This window comes from Ictidomys tridecemlineatus, chromosome 6 (assembly GCF_052094955.1).
Source record: "Ictidomys tridecemlineatus isolate mIctTri1 chromosome 6, mIctTri1.hap1, whole genome shotgun sequence".
Taxonomy (NCBI): domain Eukaryota; kingdom Metazoa; phylum Chordata; class Mammalia; order Rodentia; family Sciuridae; genus Ictidomys; species Ictidomys tridecemlineatus.
Genome location: NC_135482.1, coordinates 164,501,527 through 164,523,682, shown reverse-complemented (window position 1 = coordinate 164,523,682; position 22,156 = coordinate 164,501,527).

Here is a 22,156-nt window from a genome sequence, read left to right as displayed (position 1 = left end):
GCTAAGTGGAGCTCATTGTAGGTCAGGGCTGTGGAAAATTCTGTGCAAGGTGGAGGTCTTGAGAGTTCTGCTCTCTATAGCACTGTATGAGGGCTTTGCCACCACAGAGCACTATGGCCTGGGGGCTTACACAACACATCTGGAGGCTGAAGTCCAAGGTCAAGGAGATGGTCATCTTCTCCTTATGTCTTCACGTGGTTATTCCTCTGGGTGTGTCTCTGTATTAATATCCTCTTCTTTCAAGGAAACCAGTCCTATTGAATTTGGGCCCACCCCGATGGCCTCATTTTAACTCCATTACCTCTTTAAAGGCTCTGTCTCCAAAAACAGTCACATTCTGAGGTACTGGAGTTAGGGCTTCAGCATATGAATTTGGGAGGGGGCCACAATTCAGCCCATCCCACTGGGATTCATTGCTATAGCAAAGAAGGCTCATCACAGGCATACCAGCAGTCACTGTGATGTTTGGTATTGTCAAAGGAGCTTGTCTCTGGTCGTGGCTGGGCGGACTGTAAGGAAGGGGTTTATCTCTAAACTTGGGCTTGGGGGCCAGCAGGACACACATAAGGTTCTGAAAGAGACTATTTCAATGGGAGCAGGGGAGCTAAACACTGGACAGATTGGTAGATAGTAGGAAATAGCTATAGTAATGGCTGCAGTAATTTTTTTTCTTTTTTTTTTTTGTTGTTGTTGTTGTACCAGAGATTGAACTCAAGGGTGCTTAACCACTGATTGGATTAGCATTTTATCTAGAGACAGGGTCTTACTGAATTACTTAGGGTGTCCCTAAGTTTCTGAGGCTGGCTTTGAACTTGAGATCCTCCTGCCTCAGCATCCCCCACCCCCCACTGGGATTACAGGTGTGCACCATTGTGCCTGGCTTCAGTAATTATTTTTAACTTGAATTCATATACCTTACAAATAGTATACACACACACACACACACACACACACACAAACACATACATAGTATATATGTGGGTGCACAGTATAAATGTAGTATTACATATGGTATCTATAGTAGTATAGTCCCTAGATCTCTGGGGCTATCCCCTTTTCTGATCACAGCTCCTTATTATGCCCCAGACATGATTTTGCATCACTTCTAATTCACAGCATTGCAGTCTCCTCAGAGGTTTTCCTCCACCAAGTTCACCTCATTTTGCAGTAATGACAGCCCCCTGGAAGAGCACAGATTGGATTAGCACACGGCACTGTTATCTCAGCACCCTAGGGATTCACAGCTGTGATTCACAGCTGTGAAAAGCTGGTTCAGCCCCACTCACTTTCTTGAAATCAGCAATGACCTAAACAACGGACCCCGATGCCCAGGAAATTGAGCTGGAGCCAGTGCTCTGAAAACCGAGAGGCACAAGACAGAATGAAAATTTTATGGTTCCCAACTGTTGAAGCTGCGAGGCAGAATTTATTGATTTGTCCATGTAGCCTCCTAGAGCTCAAATTTCTCACAAAAATTGCCAAATTGTTTAAATGCAAATGCTCTAGCTATTTCAGGCTCCCTGGAGAGTTTGGCTTTATCATGAGACTTTAGTTTGTAGATCTATTCCTCATCTAACATTTTCAAGACAAACATCCACTCAATGCAATGCATTTTTGGAGCTTCTGAGAGGAGTATGGTGCAACATGGAATTCCTTAAGGAATTTAGAGTAGCAATGAAGAAGTTCCCAGCAGCCCACGATAGCACTCAGAGGAAGCCGGAAGGAAGTGCGATGTAGGCTGAGGGGAGAGATTAATTCTGATATATGCATGGGGGAGTAATCAATGAAGCATCATTTCCTTCTGGAGAGAATGTGGAAACTGGGTAATAGACTTTATTTCTTCCTTTGCGTTTTGGAAAGAAAGACTGTGGGGCTCGGGGGAGGGAACACATGGAAGGGAAACACTTTGACTTTGTACTTGAGGGCAATGGTTATTTGGGTGAGGAGAAAGAGACCTTGTGAGACAAAGCTACTTGCAGATGTTGAATGAGCTGGCCAGGAGGGAAGGCAGGGATACCATGGGGTGGATGGCGTCAGGAGAGAATTAGGACCCACCCTCCAGTTAACACAGAACGGAGGCCAGCTGAAGTGGCATAAACCCAAAGGGCAAAAATACTGTCTGGGACACAGTGGTAAAAATAATACACTGGAGGCCGTGGGGGGGCGGGGTGGGGGGCCTTGGGTTGTGGCTCAGTGGTAGAGCGCTCGCCTAGCACCTGTGAGGTCCTGGGTTCAATTCTCAGCACCACATGAAAATAAATAATTAAAGGTTTAAAAAAAAAAAACAAACCCGAAACACAGTGGCTAAAAGAGTAAATTGGTGAAAATGAATACAGCTCTTTTTTCAAATATTGAGAATTTTATTTTTTCAAATGGTCATTTTAGCAATTTTTTTGTGTTCTCTTAAACATTTTTTTCTTATTTTCTGGACTATGAAAGATTGTTAATAGTTTTAGATTTTCATTTTTGTTTTGTTTCCAATTTGCTTTCTGCTGATTGTGACTTTTACTAATTGGTCAATGTTTTCATGAATTCTTTAAAATATTAAAAGAAAATTGGCCCAAAAGAAGTGGTTTGTAATCACCTGCTCAGATTTTTGTTCCATCTGGAAAACTTTTTGATTGCCTGTAAAAGCAGTTTTGTCCACTTTTTTTTGTTTGTTTGTTTGTTCCAGGGATTGAACTCAGGGGCACTTGACCACTGAGCCACATCCCCAGCCCTATTTTGTATTTTATTTAGAGATAGGGTCTCACTGAGTTGCTTAGCACCTTGCTGTTGCTGAGGCTGGCTTTGAACTAGAGGTCCTCCTGCCTCAGCCTCCAGAGCTGCTGGAATTACAGGTGTGCCCCACCACACCTCGAAGTTTTGTCCACTTTTTAAGTTGCTATTATTTTAAATTGTTGCTATTATTTTAAATCTTTCAGTTAATAGAAAAACAACTGTCTCAGTTTGCCTAGGACTGGAGGGTTTTCTGGGACATGGAACTTTTGGTCCCAAACTGGAGGGTCATGGGAAAACAGAGATGGTAGCCACCCTAGGTGGCAATGCTTGATGTGGCAGAGATGGCTAATGCCCCCAACACATTGTGTTGCAGTCTTGCCCAGCCAGGAGCACATTTCCCAGCCTCCCTTGCAGCTAAGTGTGGCCATGTTATGGTTCTCATCAATTGTTGGGATGGGAGAAGTGCAGAAGGAAATGTGCCTTTTCTACCTTCTGTATGACCTGAATGTCAACACCCAAGGCCACCTGAGGATACCAGGTATTGAAGATGTCAGGAATTCTGGTGAGCCGGGTTCATGAATGACTGCATGTGGCCAAGGATTCCACCGTCCACCCTGTTACCCCCACTGAGGGGCTTCATGCAAGCAAGAAACAAGCTTCTCTTGGGTTAAACCAGTGAGATGTGTTAGTTAGCTTTTTGTTGCTGTGACCCAAAGACCTGACCAGAACAACTTAGAGGAGGAGAAGTTTATTTCGGAGGTTCAGTCTGTGGTTGACTGACTCCATAGCTCTGGGTGTGGAAGGAACCACAGAGGAAAGCTGCTCAGTTCACGACAGCCAGGAAGCAGAGAGAGCTTGAGTGCAAGGAGCCAGGGATGATATAATCCTCAAGAGCAGACCCCTAGCGACCTACTTCCTCTAGCCATGCCCTAGCTGCCTATAGCTACCACCCATCAATCCATTCAAATTGTTAATTCCTCCAATAGATGAATCCATTGATTGATTCAATCATTTCACCTCTGAATATTCCTGAATTGTCTCGCCATGAGCTTTACCTCATATCCAAATGGTAACATGTGTCAAGGTCTGTCTGTTCCATGACTTGGTGTTACCATAATTAACATATTCATACAAATTTTAAGAGAAGTTTTACTGTTTTGATGGTATAATCTTTTTTTTTTTTAAAACTGGGGATTGAACCCAGTGGCACCTTATCACTGAAGTATACCCCCAGTTTTATATATATATAGATAGATAGATATAGATATATATATAGAGAGAGATATATAAAAGAAAAAATTTTTATATATATATAATATATTTTTTTCTTTTGCATCTGGGTTATTGAGTTACTGAGGGTTTTGCTAAATTGCTCAGACTGGCCTCAAATTTGGGATCCTCCTGCCATAGCCTCCTGAGTCTGTGGGATTATAGGTGTGTGCCAATATGTATGCCTGGCTGGTTTAATTCTTACTATGATAAAAAGTCTAGGTAGGGAGTTCTAACATAAATTTTTTTAGTTGTAATTGGACACAATACCTTTATTTTATTTATTTTTATGTGGTGCTGAGGATCCAATGCAGCGCCTCGCATGTGCTAGGCAAGCTCTCTACCACTGAGCCACAACCCCAGCCCCCATAAACATTGCTTTTACCAGTGATTTCTATAACCGTCATTTGATATTTTCATTGTCAGTTTGAAGCTACAGTGAAAAGACTGAGATTACCCCCAAATTGATTCAGGCTCCTTTTGGACTGTGGCAGAGAATTTTCAGAACTAGAGTAGTGGACATATCCGTAAGGCAAAGGCCCCCAGACAGATTTCCTCTTTGAGAGTGGCTAGAGTGAAGGAAGGGTAGGTATGTGATTACTAAAGATAGTTTTTCTTTCATTTAACCGCCAACTCATGCATTTATTTTACCTTCCCCCTAAGCTCATGAAAGCTCTATATAACTGCCTCTTGACACCCAATCTAGAATTTCTCTAGAAAGTTAAGCTGAGCCGGCAGTTCTATGCATCCACAGTCAAGCAGAATTTCACTTAGGTTTTTTTTAAGTCTAGGAAAAATAATGCTTACCTTTATTAATTAAATGAGGATGTATTTTAAAAATGCCTAGTGATAGCTGACATTTAGTAGATGCCCTATAAATCTTTTTCTTCTTTCATTGCAAAAACAATAGCATTGATTTTTTTTCCTTCCTTTTGCCCACACAATTCAAAAGCTGTAGGGGAGTCTTGTTGGTTGGGGTCTGCTGAGAAGCGCACACTAAGATGCAGTTCGATATGCAGGGGATTTCAGGAGGAGGCAGGGAGGGTCCTCTGCTGGGATGCTGGTCTGACATCTGGGAGAGGAGAGAGGGGAAGAGGGCAGGATGGGTAGGTAGAGTTTAAGAGTTTGATGCAGCTGTGCAGCAGTCTGGACAGGCAGTGGGGAGCCCCAGAGCAAAGATTGCCTGTTAGAGGAAGCTGCCCTGGGCAGGAAGGCCCTGGATCTCAAAATTCCACTGTCTCCAGTCATCCCCTGGGAGCAGCCCACAGAGAGGTGGCCTTGCAAGCTGCTTTGCATCAGAGGGGACAGCCACTGACAGTCAACTACATTGCCTGCAGCAGGTTCCTTGTGGAAGGAGGAAATGAACCACACATTTGCACAGTTGTCAGGGATAGAGGGGGAGGTGTTCCCCCAAATGCACAGAAAAACCAACGGCAACAGTCTCTACTATTATTGTCTGTGGAGGGTTTCTTATTGATTTCAGGTTAGAGCTAAAAACCCAACCTTCAATACCAGGACAAATAAAAACGGGTACAAAGTCCTGCCAGGACAGATGGGATTTTGCAACATAGCCAGTAGGTGGAAAAAGCATCCCACATAATAAAATTCTAAACAGCGCAGCAGTGTGGTCTGAAAATTCAGGGCTGCTTGGGTTAATTCCAAGGCCTCCAGATGAAACTGCAAAGTGTGTCACGCGGCCGAAGGTTCTATTGCTGGGTGAATTAAGTCTGATAATTAATTCTCCGCTTTTGAGACGTGGAATGAGAAGTTCACTGAGGCCTGGAGCACGTTGGGAGAATGACAGCCCTTGAGGATTAGCAGACTGAGGCTTAAGGAGATTGCGGGGAGAAACCTATTTTTGTTTTCCAAGCCCCAAAAGAGACAAAGGTTTAAAGGAGAGTTAATGGGGGATTTAGAAACCTGGGCTTTGTGAGCGTTTTCACTGGCTCAAGTTACTGGGCTGATCTGGATGCCAGAGTCTTTAGAATAAAAAAAAGGGAATCACCCTGCCCTGAGAGTTCTAATCTTCACGCAGAAGATTGACAAATTCTAATTTTAAATTGTTGGTGAAAACGTGGTGTGGTCCAAGTTTTGTGAGACTGGCAGTTTATATAGTTCCTGCGGGGGAGGGGAGGCCTTTTTTAGAAAAAGGATAAATAATAGGAAAACAAATGAGGTAGGAGAATAAATATTTAGAATGAGAAAAAAAAATCACAGCAAATTACAGATTGGAACTATCTGACAAGTAGTACACAATTCACAAAATGAATCTGGTATGTTAGTAAACAAAATGATATTTGAGTGAACTGAGATACTTTTATACTATCTTTTTATTATTATTATTTTTTTAGCTGCATACTTTTGGACCTTCTTTTTTTTTTTTCCAAAGAAATTGTTTTGCATCTTTTTTTTTTCCTTAGTGACTTTTATTAGGCACCTTTATTCCCTTCCCCATCATGCTTGAAATATACTTCATGGGTTCAACCCCCAGCCCAAAACCAGACTCAGATCTCTTCAGAAACTTAAAGTGATGACATATTCAATCTTCTACCCCAAGAGCGAGCATCCATCCAGCTACCTAAGGGTTAAGTGATATCCCTGCAGCTGCCACAAAAGCCCTAGATCTCAGGATGCAGCACACCTGTTAAGAAAACAAGTACACACTTGAAATTTATCGTACTTTATGGTGGAGCACATAGATTAGCTTTCATGAAGCCCAGGGTTCAATCCCCAGCATCCCAAAGTAAATGGTAAAGGTTCTACTCACTTTCATTTTAGTGGCATATTTTTATCTTTAAAAAAAAGCTAGCTAAGCACTAATTTGGTGCAAGTGAAGTAATTTTTTAAAAAGTATTTATGTTTTAGTTAAGCTAAGTAATTTTGAGTATGTAATAAAATTACCCTAAGTTTTGGTACTATCTTCCCCAATCATGAATTCAAGAGTTCTTATTATTGCTTCTCCTGGCCACTATCTCCTGGGCTCATGAGATGGTCATCCCTCAGGATAGTGTAGATAGGAGGATTGTAGGCACACCTTGTCCAGCTTCACTCCTGGCATTAATGGAAAATACAGGGTGGGACCTGTAAACAGTCATTGTAGTACCAAGTCCATAAAAATTTTGTATGGGGACAATAAAAGGTCATTTTAACAGAATGAGTTGGATTGTTTTACTATTTATTTATGTATTGGTACTGGGGATCGAATCCAGGGCCTTGTAAATGCTAAGCACATGCTCTCCCACTGAGTTATGTATGCCCTCCGTCTCCGGTCACCTCTTCTTATAACAATGATTTTGCAATATCATTTTCTGTAGAGAGACTGGGAAGATAACATAGTTAAAAAAATATTTTTTAAAATTGAAGTGAGGGTGCATCCAGTATATGATGTCACATCCTGAATGAAGTACAAAAGAATATAAAGGGTGAAATGTTCTTATTATATTATGCCCTGTAGGTTTGCATGTTACATGCAAATATCCTCATAAATTCCATTTTATGTAATTCCCATAGGGAAAAAAAGAGAATGAAGTACAGTATGTTTGTAATTGTGTGTATTATATTACTCTGTGTGTGTGTGTGTGTGTGTGTGTGTGTGTGTGTGTATACTGAGTTCTATGGAAAAAAAACTGTTTTTGACTGTGCATCTATCAGCACTGCTAAAAATAAAATCAGATAAGTTAGGAAAAAATTAACTTCATTGCTACACAAAAAGGACTAATCTTCAAACTAGATGGGAAGAAGCTTGACTACAATAGTTACAGTGCAGATTATAAAGCAGGAAAGAAGAAGTATTCTGACTTCTTTTCCAATCAGTTGTTACACAGTAACAATTTTTTTTTTCAGGATGAACAGAGCTGTTTAAATCATAATTCATCCCCATTGAACTGGTTTAATTTTAAGGAATTATGCTGACAGGGAAGTAAGTTCATGTTTCCTGTGTGTGATCAGAGACAGCATCTCAGGGGACTCAGAATGACTGGTAATTATGGGCTGCTGGACTTGGGCATAGCTACAGGGTGGCCTCCAGTTTTATTTTTCTTTAACAAAGTTGAGATTCTCTGCTCACATTTTTACATGTGGGGGACTGGAAAAATTTTCCCCAGAGAAGCCTCTGGCTCAAAACACTGCGAACCTTGTTTCTGCTCCACCCAAGTGTTTAGTAATGGCAGGTACAGAAGAGCACGTTCAGATGCCAGCAGGACCCAAGCCCTGAGTCTTCACGCGTCTTCGTGCTGTGAAGTGAGCACTCTGGGGCCAAGGATGGGGACCTTCCTGGTAGCCATCCTTAGTGCTGAGACACCAGCCATGACTCAACTTGTATGTGGAGGTGACTGTAAGAAAACATGGAAGGTTAGGTCTATCCCCCAGACCCAAAGTTAATACCTCCCCAGCTCCATTCCCCTTTAGTGGGATCCAAGAGCATCCCACACCCCCTCTACACTCCAATCAGGAAACAAATGAAGGGGAAATAGAGGTCAAAAGTGTTAGGAACTCATGGTGAAAAGAGCTCAGTTTTGCTAATTTACCAAAGTATTTGACGACATATACACAGGTTGCCAGGAAAGAGCCCATGTGAGCAAGGGTCCCTTCTCAGCAAATGTACTTCAGGTGGGAGTCCAAGGGGAATTGTTCCATCCTTCCGTGTGTGAGATGTCCTTATTTCAAAGTGAGACAAAAATCTGAGATGCTGATGTAAAGGCAGTTCCCTCTTCATACGAAATGTTCCTGAAAACTTGCTAAAAGTTTGTGAGAAAATGAAATGAAAATGAGGAGATCTATGGGCAGAGGAAATTGCTTGATTTTAGAGGGCTCAAAAATAATAACATCTCAAATGATATGTCCTCTTTTTAAAGGTACAATCTTCAATTTAAATTTTAATTTTAGGAAAGGTGTTGTATTTATTAGGTTGCAAAACAAAACAAAATGTGCAAAAGATCACACATTGAAATGACCCTGAGTCATATCATATCTTGTCTCCAGGTTTCTATGACCTCAAGGCATCCAATACTACTGGTTTCTTATGATCCAGTTCTATTCATGCAAATATTTATGTCTATACACAGTGGGGAACACCTCACATCCAAACCACAACAGTGTTTTATGGTCTTTTTTCTCTTTTAAGAAAAATAAACACAAGCCTACTACTGACATCATTCTATTCCTTACTCTCCTCATTTAATGATGTCAGAATTTGTTTCTCATTGTAAAAATCTTTGTTATTCTTTTTTAATACAGCTGCCATAATCCATTTTCAGAATTCATTTAACTCTTAAGGAAATTTGGTTCATTTGTCACTTTTTTCCCCTAGTATAAAAAAGCTTCAAGGCAGGCGTTATTTCTCAAATGTGTAAGTATGCTTCCAGGATAAATTCTTTGAATTGGAATTGATATGTAAAGGGAACATGGGACTCTGGTTAGATCCTGCAGCCACAGAGTTTGTATTGGTGCGTTCTCATCTGCAGTGGGTAATGGTGTTTCTTTCCTTCATGTTTGCCTACAAAGTTTGTCTTAAAACTTTTGATCCTTTCCAGTTTGATAGACTTTTTTTTAAAGGCATTTAAGTGTGACTGTAACATGCAGTTCTTTCATTACGAGTGCATCTCTCTGACCTTGCTTCTCTTGTCACCTTTCTTTCTCTGATTCTCTTCTTCCACTTTTGAGATGGTATTGATTATATTGAGCTCATGCCAGCTTTAAGCTCAGCTCATTAGCAACATTAATATCATCTGCAATTGGACATGCTCATATTTCATTTTCTTATCTGTGGGTCCCCTGATTTTCTTTTGCTCTGATGATCTTTGTTATTGACTTGTAGGAGTTCTTTGTATATTAGAACAATTAGTCCTTTGTTTGAGACATGAATTACAAGTGACCCCCACCCCCCCAAAGGTTTGCTATTTGGATTTGACTTTGCTTGGGATGATTTTTATATTTAAAACCTTAAAATCTTAAGTTTTATAGAATAGAATTGATCTCCATTTATTTTTATTTTTATTTTTGTGCTACACTTGAGCCTTCCTTGCTCTGGGGTTAACAAAAAATTCTCCTGTGTTTTCCTCTTCCCTAATGGTTTCATTTTAGTTTTTATATTTTAAATATTTGTATCACTTGGGTCTTATTTTGGCATAAGGTATGATGTGTGGTTTTAACTCTATTTTTTTAAGATGACTACCCAGTTAATCTAAAATTATCTTCCTCACATTGATTTGAAATACCATCTTTATTAATATAATATCTATCTATGTCTCTCTCTATTTTTTTAGGTTTTTGATCTGTCCATTTATTATTTGTGCATAAAGTGTTAAGTAGCTTTATAATTTGAATATCAGGGAGGGACAGTTCTCCCTTATCTGTTTTCTGGCTATTTTTGTTGATTTTTCCTATGAAGACTTGTCCACTAAATAAATAAATAAAATAAAATAATAAATTCTGCTGGTGTTTACTTGGAGTCATCTTAAATTTATGGACTAACTTAGGGATGATAAAGGATATTAACTAATACTAATGATAAAGGATATTTCTATCTAAGAATGTGCTAGGTTTCTCTGTTTCTCCAATACCTCTCTTCTGTCTTGATTTTTGCTACTCTAAACAATATATGAGTTATTTCTCATTTGTGCACATATGTCTAGAGAACTGAGTTTTTGAATTGAAATTGCTAGTGACTTAAATAATAATTTAAGCAAAGGAGAGGAAGGGGATGGCGTCAGGGGATGGCCCAGCCCTGGTGCATTGAGGATACTGGGGAGCCTTGAGGGGAGCCATGCCAAGGCCTAGAGACCTTCTGCTGACCACTGAGGGAGCCTGCATGGCCCTGTGCTGAAGGAGGGGCACACAGGGGTTCTTCTCATCAGTATTTGAGGTGGGGTAGACATGATGCTTGCTTTGGTACTGAGATCCAGATCCTATGTGGACATCCCTTTTTCTAATGGTCCAGGGACTTTGCCAGCATCCCTAAGCAGAGGTTGGGATCCTCAGTGACCAGGTTGGGCAGGGGCAATGGTGCTGAAGACCAAGCCCCCAGCATCAATCTTGGTGGGCATGGTTCCGGTGGCACTAATACCACGCTTGAATGCTTACTTTCCAGTAGTTATTTTATGAAATAAAGGCAGAATACCAACCCACACAAATAATGGCACAATCACTGAGGGGCCAAGGTAGCATTCTGGCTCAGTCTTCATAAGGGGGCTTAGAGTCTTGGTATAGCATCAGAAAGCCCAAGGCAGCTGCCTTTTCTGGCCCTTGAGAATGAAGTAAGCAGAAAAAAATCATGAGTTGAGGTTCAGATGCTGTCCTGGCAAACTCCATGGGGTGTTTTCATGGTCTTGCTTGCATATATATATATATATATATATATATATATATATATATATATAATTTGTGCACAAGTGCTACATATATAGCACAAATACTATAACTGATATATAACTAATATGTATAACTAATATATATATATAATATATATTATATATAATATAAATTATATATAATATATATATATTAGTTTATATATATATATATGTGTGTGTGTGTGTGTGTGTGTGTGTGTGTGTGTGTGTGTGTGTGTTGTAGATGGACACAATACCTTTATTTTATTTATCTTTATGTGGTGCTGAGGATCAAACCCAATGCTTTACACATGCAAGGCAAGTGCTCTGCCACTGAGACACAACCCCAGCCCTGCTCCCAATTTTGGTAGTGTTTAATTTAATGTCGCTTGACATAAATTGACTGCTGGCTGGGGTTGATTTTTTTTTTTTCTACCTGGAGACTTACATTGTAATTGCTCTTGTGGAAAAGACTGTTTACAGTGATGCTTTGAACTTAGGCTTTTTTTTTTTTTTTAACCTCAGTATCTCTTGTTACTTAAGACAGTCAATGTGCTTTAAGTACTCTATGACTTGTCTCTTAGACTTCTTTGTTTTATTTTGCAGCTTTGGCAGTGGGGAGAGGAGTCCTGGGTTATACATGGAAAGAAACAGTAATAGTTAATGTGCTGTCCAACTTAATTATCTCGTATTGCCCAATTTGCCTTTGATCTTCAGGAGTCTATAACATGCTAAATATTTTATTCATTGTTCATTTAAAAGTAGGTGTGTGTGTAATAACTCACTAAACAGGGAGAAAAAACCTTATTGTCCTTTCCTGTGGCCTGTCAGAGCACAGAAAGAAACAAATCATAGCTTCTTGGACTATTTTCAAGAGTCCTATTTATCCAAATGATGAAAGATGTGGGGTTTTGTCAGGGGCTGTGTCCTTGCTTTGCAGGCGCTGGCTTCTTTTTTGTCCTTTTGATGGTTTCTTGCACATAGCTTCTGACAGGCAGGTCTGGTTGCCGAGGTCTGATGTAGAGTATGCTGCCTTTCCCAATTTAAAAAAAAAAAAAACTAAGAAAACTCTACCACTTGTTATATATGCATTGGGCTTGTGTATTTACAAAGCACTGTTATAATATCTCCTAGAGACAGTGCAAGTGGAGGAGAGTGCTCAGTGGTCCTGGGGTATTAATGCATATTAATGTGTATGTGTTACGTGTGCCTAGATCTCTATAGCATTTGCACAATGATTTGCAATTTACAAAACACTCTTACAAATACATCCACTCCAGGAGAGGAAACTACTTAGTGTCCCTGCTCCCTTGGGTATAAATAAATATTAAATTGGGCTTAATAGCATCAGGATTGCTTCCTCTGTTAAATTAGATCCTTTACTTAATACTTGGACACCAGCAGACTTGTGGCTTCACGGAGGACCACTGATTTGTGCCGGGAAGGATGGCATTATTCTGCTATTACAAGTTGTCTTATCAGCTCTTTCTAAGTTTTCCCTTGATATGTTCATCGTTTCTCACAGCTGGGAGCGAAGACTCAAAGCAGTTGCTCTTTTGTAAGTTGTCCTGGCTCTGTCTGCATTTCCTGCTCATATTTCTTATCCTTCTTTTTGCATTTTCCAAGCCATAGGTAGACAGTCCTTCACTTGGGACACCAGTGAGCGTGGGTGAGTCAGGATGACTGGGGTTGGTGGGGGAGTCCTGTGTCTGCCATAGGCAAGCTCATACCCACAGACCCATTTTCCAATTCAATTATATTTGGGGATCTCGGTTTTCCTGTGTGATAATTTATGTCTTTTCTCAGCACTTCTCTCTTATGTCACCATGGTTGGATAGAAATTGAAGGCAATGTCAGATGCTGGCTGCTCACATTCCTATAGTGTTTTGGAGGTGCCTGGTTCTGCAGTGGGCTGATTCCTTCTCCTTGACACCTGCTCTGTATTCAGAGGCTCATTCAATTTGTATGTCATGGAATCAGTGATTGTAGTAATGAAAGCAATGGAGTGAGAGCCATTCCAAATAGCCACCTCTCAGAGTCTTACACCCTGCTTTACTCTTGAAAGAATTGACTAATTTTAAAGAGAATCTGACGTCCAATCTCAAGAAACATTGTGAACTATACTTATGGCTAGTTTTCAAATGTTCCCTAATATCCATTTTTAGCTTCTGCCTTTCCGTAGTAGAGCTGTTGGAGTTTTAGCTAGGTGCAGGTCTCCAGCTCCAAAACCACCATTCCCAACCTGAATTTGGGCCAATGAGATGTGAGTGGATGTAATATGGGCAACTTGTGGGTTTCTACTTAATGAGTTTTGACCTAGCTTCCCTCTTTCCTTCCCTTTCCCTCCCTCCATCCCTCCCTCCCTCCCCCCTCTCCCTCCTCCCCTTTCTCTCTCTCTCTCTCTCTCTCTCTCTTTCTTTCTTCCTCTTCACTAGAAATGTAACCCAAGGGCCTTTTATCATTGAGCTACATCCCCAGCCCTATTATTATTATTATTATTATTAATTTTGAGACAGGATCTCACTAAGTTGCTTGGGGCCTTGCTAAGTTGCTGAGGCTGACCTCAAGCTTGCCGTCCTCCTGCCTCAACCTCTGGAGTCACTGGGTTTACAGGCGGCTAATGCTTCTCTCATTTATCTTCCCACGTTGGGGGCTGTGAGGCTGCCTCCACTTTCTCCAGGCCACTTACCTGTAGACTGGATGCTTGGCACAGTAGCTTGGTCTGTTCTTTAACATAGCAGGTAATTAAAAATATTAAGCCTTTGTGCAGTTTATTGTTAGAGAATACAATAGATCCCAATGAAACTGTATATGCAAAGGTCGGGTAGCTGGTCCCTTCTCTCCTTTCTCAAATCTGTTTTCAAAGAGAGGCCAGTCTGCTGCTTAAAATCTTCTGGGGTTCCCTAGGCTCCTTGCATGTCAAGCACAGCCTGGCTAAAGATACAGCATAAGGCCACATTAGAATTTCTTTTGACCAGAATCCACATACTTCCTGGCTCAAAAGCATTTAAATATTAGGACTTTGGTCTTGACCTAGAAGCAGCTCTTTGGCTCCTTCTCAGTCATCTTCAGCCTGCCTGCCGTCACTCTGGCCTTCAGCAAGTCCATCAGGGTGACCCAGAAATCCTACAAGGTGTCTCTCTGTGGCCCTGGGGCCTTCTGTTCAGCAGCCACTCCTACATAAGTATGCCTGGTGCCCACATAAGCTCCTCCAGCTTCTCCCAGCTGGGCAGCAACGGTAGCTTCTGGTGAAGCTTGGGCACTAGCATGAGTCTGGGTGGTGGCTCTGATGGGGCTGGTGATTATGGGGGGTTCCCCAGCATTCACTGTGAACTGGAGCCTGCTGAGCTCCTCAGGCTGGAGGTGGACCCCAACATCCAGGTTGAGCGTACTCAGGAGAAGAAGCAGAGCAAGATGTTCAACAAGAGGTTTGCCTCCTCCATCGCCAAGGTGCAGTTCCTGGAGCCGCAGAACAACATACCAGAGACCAAGTGGAGCTTCCTGCAGAGCAGAAGATGTTTGCAGCATCATGAGAGCTACATCAGCAATCTTCGGCCAGGCACAGCCTAGAGATCAAGTATGAGGAGCTGCAGATGCCGGTTGGGAAGCACAGGGACGACCTGCACTGCACAAAGACAGAGATCTCTGAGCTGAACGGAACATCAGGCCCTTTCAAGCCGAGATGGAGGCCGTAGAGGCCAGAGGGCATCCTTGGAGGCCGTCATTGCTGATGCTGAGCAGCGTGGGGAGCTGACCATTAAGGACACTAACGTCAAGCCAGCTGAGCTGGAGTGAGCCAGCGGGACATGACGCAGCAGCTGTGCACATACCTGGACCTGGACGTGGAGGTCGCTACCTACTGCAGGCTGCTGGAGGGAGGAGAGCTGGCTGGGATCTGGGATGCAGAACGTGAATGTCATACACCACTGGCTACTCAGGAGGGATGAGCATCTCCCATGGGGCCGCTCAAGCCTGGCCTCAGCTACGGCCTGTGCTCCTTCCAGCCTGGCTTCAGGTCTGCTGGGGGCTCCAGTTCCTTCAGCCACACCAAGGCCATGGTTGTGAAGAAGACTGAGACCACAGTGAGAAGCTGGTGTCTGAGTCCTCTGATATCCGCCCACATGAGCATCCACTATATCCCCCCTCCCAAACTCCCTCCTACTGCCCCAGTTGCCCCAGGCCCATGAGGGAGACAGTTGTAGAGGGGTGTATGGGGAACTAGGGACTCACCTAAGGCTCCGCCCTATCCTTCACCCACTCCTGAGGTACCCTCTCTAATGCCTGGGATAATCCCTCTTGCCTAAACCCTCACCCTAAACCAATTCATTTGATTTTTTTTTTCTCTCCCTAAATAAAGCCTCAGTTGGCCCCACCAACTGGAAAAAAAAAAAGACTTTGGTCTTCTCTCATAATAAGAAATCTAGAGAAAGGTGTTTCCAGGGTTGGTTTAGTTTAGTAGCTCAGTGATGTCAAAATCCTCTCTGACCTTTGCTTTCCGTTCTCTTGCATAGTTATAAAGTAGTTGCAACAGCTCCAAGCTCACATTTTCTCACAAATCTAAATGGAGGAAGGGAAAAGGAGCTTCTCCTTTCCTTTTTATCAAGAAGGAAAATCTCCCAGAAATCCCTAGCAGATTTTTTTGCAGGTCCCTTTGACCAGACAGAAATCACATTGTCTGTGCCCTGGCTGCAAATTGACTGGGAAGCCAGGGAATACTGTGCAAGGGAAACTGCCTAGGGCACTGGGGAGCAGGCATGCCTACAGCAGGTAGCCAGTGTGTGCTCCAAGAGCCCCACGGACATCCCTGAAACAAATACGAGTGTAAGTTGAAATATAAAAAGTGTATTCCCTGTGACCCTGAGGCCCATCAATATTCCTTGTTATGCCTTATTAGTCAGTACACCTCTGGCCAAAGTAACATAGTAAACGTTTTATAAAACAAATATATTTGATTTTGTTTAAAAAATTCTCTTTCCTAGTGCAATTAAAACAGGGATGGTGGGAGAGTACTTGTTGGAATGGAATAAGGTTAATGCCACTTTAATATCACTTTCTAATTTTCATGTTTGTGTGTTTAAGCATTGAGCACCCTTGCTCACAAAAATAAGTTTGTGGGAATAAAAGGTATTTTATAGTAGCAAGGAGGATGGGTTCCTCGGATCTTTTCTGAGTTGTGTATTAAGATGCATATGGCGACCTATAACACAAATTAAATAGAAGGTGTGGAGAGGGTGGGACCTCCACAGGGTGGGAGGCAGGTCTTTCTCTTGTAAAGTGGGAGAAGTCGATTGGAAATGGGAAAATGGGAAGATGGAACAGAGGACCCTCACAACCCCTGTACCCAAGGGCAGCCAGCAGATGGGTCACGGGAAGAGGGCAGAGGAGAGTGGAGGACTGAAATGGGTTTCCTCAAAATCATCCAAGCCAGTGTTTTTCCCGGAGAAAGTCTCCGGGGGTCTTTCGTGACACGTGGACTCCACTTTACAGACACCTGGTTGTGAGGATCAAACGAGATAACAGGTGAAAGCCTTTGATGCTATAGAGAGTGTGAAAGTGTCGTTAACAACATTCTCTGTTGCATATTTTCTGTTTTTTTTTTCCCTTCCTCTCAAAATCGTGACTACATCCCACAGAGTAAAACCTGGCTTGAAGCTACTTCCTGTTCTAAGTCCTGAAACTGCCCACTGTCAGGCAAGCGGCTCCTCTCCTCCCGCTCCCTGAAGTATAAAAGAAGGTTGGAGGGAGGAGTGGGAGGCCACGGTTTTGAGGGAGGGTTGACATGGGGGTGGAGGCTGGGGCAGATTCTTGGGAGACGGTGCCTTCCTTTTCCCCGGCTGCTCCTCCATGGTGTGTGTGTGTGTGTGTGTGGTGTGTGGTGTGTGTGTGTATGGTGTGTGTGTGTGGTGTGTGTGTGTGTGGTGTGTGTGGTGTGTGTGTGTGGTGTGTGTGTGTGTGTTTGGTGTGTGTGTGTTTGGTGTGTATATGTGGTGTGTTTGGTGTGTGTGTGGTGTGTGTGTGTGATGTGTGTGTGGTGTGGTGTGTGTGTGTGGTGTGTGTGTGGTGTGTGTGTGTGTGGTGTGTTTATGTGTGTGGTGTGTGTTTGGTGTGTGTTTGGTGTGTTTGTGGTGTGTGTGTAGTGTGTGTGGGTGTGTGGTGTGTTTGTGTGGTGTGTGTGTGTGGTATGTGTGGTGTGTGTGTGGTATGTTGTGTGTGTGTGGTGTGTGTATGTGGTGTGTGTGTGTGGTGTGTGTGTGGTATGTTGTGTGGTGTGTGGTGTGTGTGTGGTGTGGTATGTTGTGTGTGTGTGGTGTGTGTGTGGTGTGTGGTGTGTGTGGTGTGTGGTGTGTGTGGTGTGTGTGTGTGGTGTGTGGTGTGTGGTGTGTGGTGGGTGTGTGTGTGGTGTGTGTGGTGTGTTGTGTGTGGTGTGTGTGTGGTGTGTATGTGTGGTGTGTGTGGTGTGTGGTGGGTGTGTGTGTGGTGTGTGTGGTGTGTGGTGTGTGTGTGTGGTGTGTGTGTGTGTGGTGTGTGGTGTGTGTGTGTGGTGTGTGTGTGGTGTGTGTGTGGTGTGTGTGTGTGTGTGTGGTGTGTGTGTGTGTGTGTGTGGTGTGTGTGGTGTGGGTGTGTGGTGTGTGTGGTGTGTGTGTGTGTGGTGTGTATGTGTGTGGTGTGTGGTGTGTGTGTGTGGTGTGTGTGTGTGTGGTGTGTGTGTGTGTGTGTGGTGTGTGTGGTGTGTGTGTGTGGTGTGTGTGGTGTGTGTGTGGTGTGTGTGTGTGGGGGGGGGTGTGTGTGTGGTGTGTGGTGTGTGTGTGGTGTGTGGTGTGTGTGTGTGGTGTGTGTGTGTGTGTGGTGTGTGTGTGTGGTGTGTGTGTGGTGTGTGTGTATGTGTGGTGTGTGTGTGTGGTGTGTGTGTGTGGTGTGTGGTGTATGTGTGGTGTGTGGTGTGTGTGTGTGGTGTGTGTGTGTGGTGTGTGTGTGTGTGGTGTGTGTGTGGTGTGTGTGTGTGTGGTGTGTGTGTGTGGTGTGTGTGTGTGGTGTGTGTGTGGTGTGTGTGTGTGTGTGTGTGGTGTGTGTGTGTGGTGTGTGGTGTGTGGTGTGTGTGTGGTGTGTGGTGTGTGTGTGTGGTGTGTGTGTGTGTGTGGTGTGTGTGTGTGGTGTGTGTGTGGTGTGTGTGTATGTGTGGTGTGTGTGTGTGGTGTGTGTGTGTGGTGTGTGGTGTATGTGTGGTGTGTGGTGTGTGTGTGTGGTGTGTGTGTGTGGTGTGTGTGTGTGTGGTGTGTGTGTGGTGTGTGTGTGTGTGGTGTGTGTGTGGTGTGTGTGTGTGGTGTGTGTGTGGTGTGTGTGTGTGTGTGTGTGGTGTGTGTGTGTGGTGTGTGGTGTGTGTGTGTGGTGTGTGGTGTGTGTGTGGTGTGTGGTGTGTGTGTGGTGTGTGTGTGTGTGGTGTGTGGTGTGTGTGTGAGGGGGTGGAGAGTGGCATTTTCTCATCGGGTCTGGTCTATGTGAACAAAGAGCCACGGCGGATCACCACTGCTCCCCCGGGGTCCCTGTTCTAGGTGCTCAGGAGGTCCCACAAAACTGGGATCTTGGGGCTTGTTGGGCTGCAGAGTAGGACAAAGATGCTTGCCTGGCAATGCAGAGTCACCAGCTTAGGGTAGCCATGCCACGGCATCACTGTCCATGGTCTTGGGAGCTGCCTGGGGTTGTGGTTCTTGCCAGCAGGGTATGGGGACCACAAGTTAGATTGGTGACAATGACCAATGAAAGAGGAAGAACAACTTTAGTCCCACCATGTGAGTGCTCCGTGTGGAAATGTCTTTGGCTTTCTGGTCCTCCTCCTTGCCCCAACACCAGATGAGCGGTCCCAGAGGAGGGGACGGGAAAAGGGGCCACCTCCCTCCATCTGTTCCATGTCACACTCTTCTGCTGTCCTCAGCCTGTAAGAACTGACTGTGCCACTGCTTCACAACTCTATTGCGTGACATCACCTTAGTAGCTTGAGATCCTTCATGTTGGGCTATTTAACCACCAGCCTCAGCAGAGCCACAGCAGGGCTTCCCCTGTAGCCAAATGCAATGGGCCTGCACCTCGGTAAGGGTAAAGCTGATAGCACAACCACAAGAGTGAGCCTAGGAAGTTCTGTTTCTTGCAGCAAGTCAGGAGTGCACTGGGGATGATTCTCAACGTGGGATCTTCCTGAACAAAGAAAGCAAGGGGCTTTTAGTGGGGAAGCTGACACGTGTTCAGGTAGGAAAGGCTCATCAGCACAAGTACTGGGGAGGGGGGAGGGCACATTTCTGAGCATGCTCAATTCAACATCATGTATCAAATGTTCAAAAATATGGCAGATGAGGATGCTTCTAGAGGGAGAATTTAGTACTGCAATGAGCAAAGTTTACTCTAGGTCACCTAAAAAGAGTGAGTCAGAGTGACTCCACAATTTTGACTAGTTTCTTTTAAGTTTTTCTAGAGGTTTTATCTAAAACAAACAAAACCCCAGAACTTTGAAGGAGCATTAATAATCATTTAAAGGGGCAGCAGTCCCCCATCCCCAGCATAGGTGACTGCCCCTAAATATACCTGTCTAGTGGCTAATACCGCTACCTGCTCCACCCAAGCTGAGATGGCTATTAGGGTACTCAGCATCTGTCAGCACACCACTAAACCCAAGTTCCCAGGATCAGCAGCCTCACATGTGGGTGGGGGCAAGAATGTGAGTCAAAGTGGGTTGGGATTTAAAAATGGACCCAACAAAATCTTGTAACTAAAAGGAGACTATTTTAATCATAGAAAATGACTGAAAAGTTATTAAACAGGATGAAAAATGTCTTTGGGGGGGGGTCTGCTATCCAGCAGAAAAAAAAAGTTGAATTTTGCAAAACATAATGGTATATTAGAAAAGCAATGTTTCATGTCTCTCTGTCTGTCTGCCTATCTCTCTTTGTCTCTCTCTCTATATATATATTTAAAATTTTTCTGGTGCTGGGGATTGAACCCTGGACCTCCCAGACTCCCACAATGTTAATCATTTGCTCTGCAAGTGAACTACGCCCCCAGCCCCACATTTCATAAATTGAACCTCCTCAATGAATTATATACCTCAACAAAACAAGAGAAGTTGAAAAGGGTCCATTGTAATTGGGAACTGCTGATCATGCTAGGAAGAGTTGGGGGTCTCAAAGAATTGTTTACAATGTAATCCAGTTGACTTTGAACCCTTTCCACCCCTGGACTTGAGCCACTGTGGCCTCTTGATCTCAGAGCAGCACTGTTGAGTCTTATTTCCTGGCTCCTGGGCGTGGGTCTTCCCTCACTATCTGGCTGGGCGGGCAGGATCCACACATGCTGATTGACAGTGCCCATTCCTCTCTGGAGGTACAGGGCTGAGGCTGGCCCCTGTCTTGGCCGAGCCCTGTCTTGGCTCCAGAAGCCAATTCTGCAGAAGCCTCAGGATCACCCTCCCTCTGGTACTTAGGCCGTTTCTAAGGATGAGCAGCTGTGCAGAGAATTAGTTCTTTTGCTGTGCAGAATCCTTCAACGAGACTAATTGTTTTTATAATAGTACTTTCACAGGAAGGGAAAAAAAAACCCCTCTCATAAAAGCAAATGGATTTTCTCTCTGCTCAGAATGCACATCTTCTGCCCAGCAGGTACTGAAATGCAGATGGTGTGTTCACATTCCCAACTGGGTATTTAGTGGGGAAGGAAGGGGTCCAGCTCTCCCCGCCCTCTCTGGCACCAACACTGCCAATGCGGCATTTATTCTTTTCTTTGAGATTCACTTGGAGCAGTGATATCTATTTTCAACAAAAGGTAAAAGATTCAAGATTGAGATAGGATTTAAATCAAGAATTAAAAAAAAATAAAAAGGGTCCTCCACAGTAGTTCCCAGATTGGCAGTCTATAAAAGACCCAAGCCTGTTGCCTCTAAGGTGCTAATTGTGGGTGATTTCAGGAACATCAAGAAGGTTTCTGTAGCCATTAGGACCAAGTGTGGCTGAAACAGAAACTGGACCTCAGTAGCCATAACCAAAAAAGGACCTGTCATACTCATGTAAAAGGGTCTAGCAATGCAGGGCTGGTGCTACTCAAGGAAGCTTCTGTGGACCCAGGCTCTCTCCAGCTTCAAGCTCCTCCTTCTTCATCACAGATGGCTTCTGCCCCAGATGTCAAGAGAGGCTCTTTTCCCTTGGGCACTGCCCCCAACTTGCAGCCAGGACCAAAGGGAATAGGCAAAGTGCAAACGTGATGGGCCATGACCCAGCAGTCACACTCACTGGTATGTACCGAATGAATTAAAACTGAAGTCCATGCAAAAATGTGCACACAGATGTTTACATTAGCTTTCTTTGTAATTTCCAAGACTTGGAAGCAACCAAGTTGTCCTTCCGTAGGTGAAGGGACAAATAAACTGGTACATCCAGACAATGGAATATTATTCAGCACTAAAAAGATATAAGCTTTCAAGTCATGAAAAGACATGAAGGAAACATAACTGTGAAAGAGCCCATCTGAAAAGGTTACATACTGTAAGATTCCAAGTACATGACATTCTGGAAAAGACAAAACTATGGACAATAAAAAGATCAGTGCCACTGATCGGTAGTAGAGTGCTTGCTTACTCATGTAAGGCCCTGGGTTTGATCTCCAGCACTGCAAAAAGAAAGAAAGGAAGGAAGGAAGAAAAAAACAAAAAAGCTTAAGTCAGTTGTGGTGATATACACCTGTAATCCCAGCTACCCTGGAAGCTGAGGCAGAAGGATTGTGAGTTAAAGGCCAGCCTGGGCAATGTAGTGAGATCCCGGGTTTTTCATTTATTTATTTTTAAGTATCCTATCAGACTA